General features: G+C 37.9%; 1 protein-coding gene and 1 long non-coding RNA gene across 3 annotated transcripts in view; one reads left to right on the top strand and one right to left on the bottom strand.

The window, feature by feature from the left end:
- The window catches only part of LOC109046645 (complement factor H-like), a 142,870-nt gene that overhangs the window by 105,378 nt on the left and 30,788 nt on the right, over positions 1-6,704 (bottom strand). The window lies entirely within an intron of this gene.
- Positions 439-2,313, top strand: LOC122134881. The gene is made up of 3 exons (XR_006153174.1): positions 439-481; positions 2,028-2,126; positions 2,278-2,313. It is a non-coding gene; the product is annotated as an uncharacterized LOC122134881 (long non-coding RNA).

Here is a 6,704-nt window from a genome sequence, read left to right on the forward strand (position 1 = left end):
AAGGAAAGCACAACTAGGCTGCTGTCTCTTCCTCTCTATCCGTTCCTGTGTTTACCGATGTCGACGCTCTATTTTTATCGACAGCCCTCTGCAATACAACACCACTTCTCTTTTGCAGGTCTAAGACAGCTACAATGAAGCCACAAACGCAGTTCATAGTTCTTCCAATAAATTAATTTATTTTTTCTTCTTTTGTTTTTTTTGAGTTATCAATAAGTGCAAAAAGTGTGGAATATTTTCAGCAACTTAATATTTTCTATAATAAAATTAATTTAATTGGACTTCAAATTATAAATTGGATTTTACAAAACTCATATTTTAAAAAGTTTATACCAGATCGTAAAAGACACGACCCGCCTACCTGCAAGCAACGGGAAGAACAAGCTCCGGCAAGTCCTTCTACGCTCGTCTGTTTCTATGAGTTTATTTTGAATGCAAGGTTTTCCACGGAGCCGGATCATTTATACTTCAAGTTCCCCATGTAAGTAATTTTTGTATTTTTAAAAAAAGTTTGATTTTACTCTAATTAACGCAGTTTGTGTTGTGCAATCTGCAAAGCAATCAGCTCTGTTTCCGGCCACAAACATCTAAGTAATCGGGCCAAATGAACACCGTGCTCTATCTCAAACAGCTCTTAACTTGAACCACATACTGTATAAAATCACGTGTGTGTGCACTGTATACGTTAATGTTGTCTTTTGTGTGATACAGTTTACCGTTTCAGAGGTGTTGGTAACTTCAAAAACATTGTCGCGGGCTTCGATATAACATTAGTTTGGTAGTGGACGCTGACGCATCTAAGGTTACAAATCAAGGCCACAGCTAACGCCAGCTGCGTTGATTATCAACACCAGTCCAAAGCTGCTTAATTATGGTAAAGCATTAGTTGAGGCAAATATCTGGCATAGTTCCGATTGTCAACCAAAAGGGTACGCCACAATTAGGGCCTGAACGATTAATCAGCTACGCATTTGTCATGCGGTCTCATCAGTAAAGCCGGTTCCGTGATTAGCGGTAAATGTCTGTTCACCTGTTTTTCCAAACGGGCGAGCGGCAGTTAATACACAGAGCTGCTTCACTGACAAGCTACGCAATATTCTGTTCATAATTGAGATTAATGCATTCGATTATGAACACGATATTGCGAGCTTGTCGGTAACTACGCTCTGTGTATGAACCCCCGTGCATTTGAAAACAGGTAAATATTTCCAACCCGGGAAACCCAGTTTTTCTGATGAGGTACAAATCTTTAATCGCGATATAAAATTTAAAAGTTTTTTAAAACGTGAAAAATGTAATATGACTTATGCATAGGCCTAACGGGGCCCTCAAAGCCATGTTTTCCTCACCGCACCCCAATGATGCCCAGAGAGGCAGTGGCGAACTGTTGAAAAAGCACCCCCGCAAAGGGCCCGGATTTTTCAATGGAATTTAGGGGGGGCAGAAAAGCTAAAGTAAAGGGGGAAAACTCCCGGGACAAACGGAAAGCCCTTGGAAGCACTGAACCCCCTGATAAACTCACTGAGAAAAAGTCGGATGACGGCTGCTAAAAAATGTCAAAAAACCAAAGAGGGCAGGAGGTGAATACTTGCACTCACACCCACATGGTTGAAAAAACAGATGACACCTGGAGAAATCTGGAGCTTGACTATTGCTGCCCCAACGCTTGATTACCCCAAGCTCTAGAGCTCTTGTTGCCAAGGGTGGAGCAACTGGTCAACGCACAAAAACTTGATGATGGAACTGAATACGGTGCCGGTCAAAAGTAGTGTACTAAGTGTAAAAGATACAATATTAATCAATCAGTAGTTTGTTTTTAGTATCTTGCTGTTTTTTTTTTTTTTTTTTTTGTTAATTAGACCACTTAGAAAGAAAAATCACCCCAAGTGTCTTATATTTATCTATATTATAATAAATAAAAAAAGAAAAACTATTACAGGACCTAGGGTAATGATGGCATTACCTGGTTGGGAGTGAATTTACCAAACAAAAAAATAAATTCTATAAATTATTGGTCTATTAACTAGGACCCAAGTGCCACTGCAGTGAAGAAGAGAGATGTCACTCTGAGATGCCTCTTTGAGTATATGGGAGAGAGTGGACAAGAGCTCATCTCTGATTACTTTGTAAGTATTGTTTCAAAGCAGGTTTGGGTCAGTCTGGTGAACAGGTTTAAATTGTGAACTGACTGAACCAGCATTTAGCAGGTAGTGGTGTAGTATTTGTTTTTCATCAAGAAATGAGATTGTCTAAATACTTTATTTTTTTATCTCAAAGGGGGCTGCAGAGACCACTGTTCATGAGGACCTGAAACGAAGAATATGATCATCTATGTTGCCGTGAGCCAATGCAGTGGGAATCATCATAGAGGGAATACCAGCCCTTTACCAATCTTGGAAATCTGGCCAAAGCATGCGCTTGCTGCTTGGGTTGACATATGCACTTAATCTTGAGTATCCATCCAAAGGTTTCCAAAACATTTGAGGTGTTTCAAAGACTTTTCTGGACTTGACACACTGCCCAAAACCAAGCCCCAGTTCATGACTCTGAAAAACAACTCCTCGCCTGGGCACTCCGAATGGACTGTCACTCTGCACTTGTGAACAGTGTTTCTTTTGTCTGTTCAACCTCATTGTACATGGACACATGTTGATTTTCAGGATGTTCACTGGTTGGTTATTGTAATGTGTTGTCATACGATGCTGTTGCGCAGGTCATTCTGGTGTGCAAAACAGTTTATATTTTTATACTATCACAAAATAGCCCTGATGTGAAGATGCACTTTTAAACAATGGTCAGTTAGTGGGATCTGCGACATGTTTAACCAAAGAGGGGGTTCCGCAAAATATTCACACACTGTGAAGGTATTATGCTAAGCTGCCAACTTTTTAAGTTGAGTGTCAGAGCTCAGCTTGTGAGCTCATGGCTTGTGACATGCTGTATGGTAGTGTTAAATGTTCAATGTTATCTACACACTGTACTGGTAAGGTGTTTTACGACCAGCAGTTTATAAGCTAAGGTTATGTTTCTTTAATGCAAGAACACAGATGTTGCTGTAGTTTATACTGTCCAGCTCATTGGTACGGTTTGTAATGGCTTGTGCACAACAAGTGACTGTTACTTGATATAAAATGTTGTAATATTAGTATTCACAGTCAAAAAATACTGTGAAGGTGTTTCTACTAACCTGCACTTTGTAAGTTGGATGCCGATGTTATTGGCTGTTTACACTGTCCAGCTCACTTGCCAGCGTTTCTGTATATGGGTAAATTACTAAATGCTGGAAATTGATACAGCATCTAAGCAAACTACTTATTCCAAAGCTGCTTACGCTTCCAAAACAAAAGAAAGCAAAACTGGCTGTACTAATTAATCTCGTAGCCCTTAACCAGTATTTTTTCAAAAAAATTTTTCCCTGTTACTCTCATTTTAATTACGCCCTAATGTGTGTATTATGCTGCTATTTTTACCTTGATTGTACTTCAATTTATTGGCTTTTTCTGTGAAAGTGCTACTTACTATTTTTACCTCCCCTTGAAATGCTTATTATTAAGTTGGCCTTACTTCCTCAAAATATCAGTTAGTTCACTAAACTTGCAAAAAGTAGTTGGAAAATGTTGTCTTAATTTTATTGAGTTAGATCCAAGTAACAATTTTAACAGTGTAAAATGTTGTCTTAATGCCGATTGCATGTCTGACAGATGACCAAGTTTACGGGTGCCGTTAAGAGATGGATTCTGGGGCAGGAATTTGAATTTATCTGCTGCTACCACTCTTCCCCCCCAGGTGACAAAGGGATGAGGATAAGAGAGAGAAAGTGAGAGAGGGAGTGAGAGGGAGAGAGGAGAGAAGAAAAGAAAAATAAAAGAGTGAAAGAAGGGGAGGGCTGGCTGTGCTAAAATTAGCAACATGCTAAAGACTGGCGGGCTTGTATCAATCACGCATGTCTGAAAGGGACATGAAAAACAGGGGAAAAGAAATAGTTATAGAAAAAAGAGAGAAAGATATTGCCCAGCTAACAGGGAATGTTCTCACAACATTCAATGTTAAGTTATATAAAATGTTCTTGAATTAATGTTAAGGGTTTTCTTGTAACTTTAAATTATTAATATTTGACATACATTTTCCACTATGTTGAAAAAAACAAAGTTCTCAGAAAAAACATTCTCAGGAACATCCCTCGCTGATGTTTTTTTTGATTCAGTTAATGTTCTGATGTTGAGGTAAGCATTCTGGGAGATCAACATTCTCAGAATGTCCGCACTTGAATGTTTTCATAATGATGAGAGAAAACATTCTTAGAATAATAAAAAAAAAAACTTTCAAATAACTTTATAAGGAATGTTTTAAAACCCTATTTCAGAAATTTTTAAAAGGGTCATAGGATGTTGCTACAGTATAAAGAAACATTATTTTTGTAATGAAATGTGTTTATGGTTTGGCTGCACAAATTTTTTTTTACAAATACTGTACATTATTGTTTCTCCTCTATGACCTTTCCCGAACGCCACATTTTTTAATAAAGCTCATCAGTCTGGGAAAGTAAGGTGTGCTCTGACGCACAAGAGTATCCAGTGTGCTTTGGTGATTGGTCGAATGCCTCAAAGCGTGTGACCCGAGTATAAACACGCTCTCATCGTGCTGTAGAGTGAATATTCTCAAATTCCAGTCCTTCGCGCCCCAGCTCTGCATATTTTGTGTCTCTCTTTGTTAACACACACCTGGATTCAGATAATCAGCTCATTCTAAGTGAGCTCCAGCCTTGAACTGTGTCTTCCCACGATGGAGTGCTGCTGTGATTTTTGCTAGTAAAGACATGTTCCTGGATCAACATCTTTTGATGATCTACATGGATCAACATCATCTGTCCAAAATATAGAGCTTAGCCCAATCCCTACCCCAAAAAACCCAGCCCCTACCCTACCAATTTTTTTCCTAAAATCAGTGTGAAATGATAGTCGATTAACAAGGATGTAGAAGCAACTAACCCCGATCATACCTAAAACAGATATTTTCACGAAAAGAAGTTATCCCTCAATTCACAGTTGGTTGATTGGAATGTTGTTCCAGGATCAACAAGGATGTTGATCAGGAGCATGTTATTTGTACTGGTGAAATCCAAGGTCACCATTCCCATTGACATGGCCCCACAGTGTTCATTGCCCCCTCCCCCCTGAGGGGGAAATCTGTTGGTTACTTCCCCGAACATTCATTCATGGATTTGCTCTGTGCAATATCTACACACGGACAAGTGTGACATCATATACCTCTGTAAAATAAATGCAATTTAAATATTTTCACTTCAAACTGGAATCATGGAGGAATATCCTGAGATGTCCACCGGGCACTCTTCAATAGAGCAAACATATGAAGACATAAGAGAAACATACAAAATGTGCAGAGCAGGGGGGAGGACTGGAATTGAAAACCCGCGCTCTACACTGCTCAAAACTCATGCTTGAATCATCAGTGGCAAATCCTTTACATATGTAAACATACTCAGACTGTGAGTCAGAACGGCCGGCATTGTAGTCTACTCTCCCAGGATCAGGACACAGTCCTCCATAAAATGCGCACACATCTGAATATTTGGTTTGAACTGTTCTGGAACAGTGTTGTAAATACAACTTAACCACTGATTTCTAGTTGTCCTCTTTGGAAGGCCAAACAAAGTATTTTGCTTACAATGAAACAGCATCTCCACAACATGTGGCAATGCAGAATCAAAGTTACGCCTTCTTTCTTCGTGAAATTTGGGTGGTGTTATGCAAATCTTCCCACATCGGGCGAAAATGGGGGGTCTTTTAGAACGCTGCTTTTGGGAGGGCATGGCCCGCTTAACTTTTAAAAGAAACCATTAGGCTTGTAACACTGATAGAAAAAAAAACTTGAAACCACATCATATGCCCCTTTAAACAACATTTTTATCAAACAAAAAACGGGACATTTTTATGTTTTTAGAAAATTAAAAGTATTTTTCAAATATAATTTATGTAGAGTGAAAATAAAGTTAGAAAGTTGTAATTAACTTTTTTATAACCTTTACATAAAACTAGACATGTCAGCTTTTTAGAAACATTTCAAAACTACTGTATGTTGCAACAAATTTTTATAACCTATATATTTTAGGTGGTTGCACAACATACAGTATATTTCTTTAGCAAAAAAAAAACATGCATCTTTTTCCCTAAATCCCCCTTTAAAAAAAGATTTTTGAAAATTATGTCAGTTAAAAATGATGAATATTGGGTACATCTTAAAAATCCCAAAATTTCCCAATATGTATTTCATGTGTGCGCTAATTAGATTTAATAAAATTTTTACTAGCAATTTCTAGAAAATTGAAATGATTTTGTGTGTGTGTGTGTGTGTATGTGTGTGTGTATTTTAACTAGATGCTAAATGCCGAAATAGTGCAAATGAATTTTTTAATTTTATTATTTTTTATTTTTTTTTACTAGTTTTTTTGTCCAACCCAATCAAAAAGGTGGGAACCTTTGCATGTAAATTAGATGTCATTATAGATTTTGCCTAGTTCACAAAACTAAGCGCTGTTAGCTGGGTTATTTAGTGAGTCTGGCGGTACACTGAATATTATTTACAAGAGATGTTTGTCCATTTTTCCAGTGATCCGCGGCAGCTTTAATTCATCAGATGATAATCAAGCGATGGAGAATACTGTTATTAAAGGCAGTTTATGTGCC

The sequence above is a fragment of the Cyprinus carpio genome, chromosome A22 (genome assembly GCF_018340385.1).
Source record: "Cyprinus carpio isolate SPL01 chromosome A22, ASM1834038v1, whole genome shotgun sequence".
Classification (NCBI taxonomy): Eukaryota; Metazoa; Chordata; class Actinopteri; order Cypriniformes; family Cyprinidae; genus Cyprinus; species Cyprinus carpio.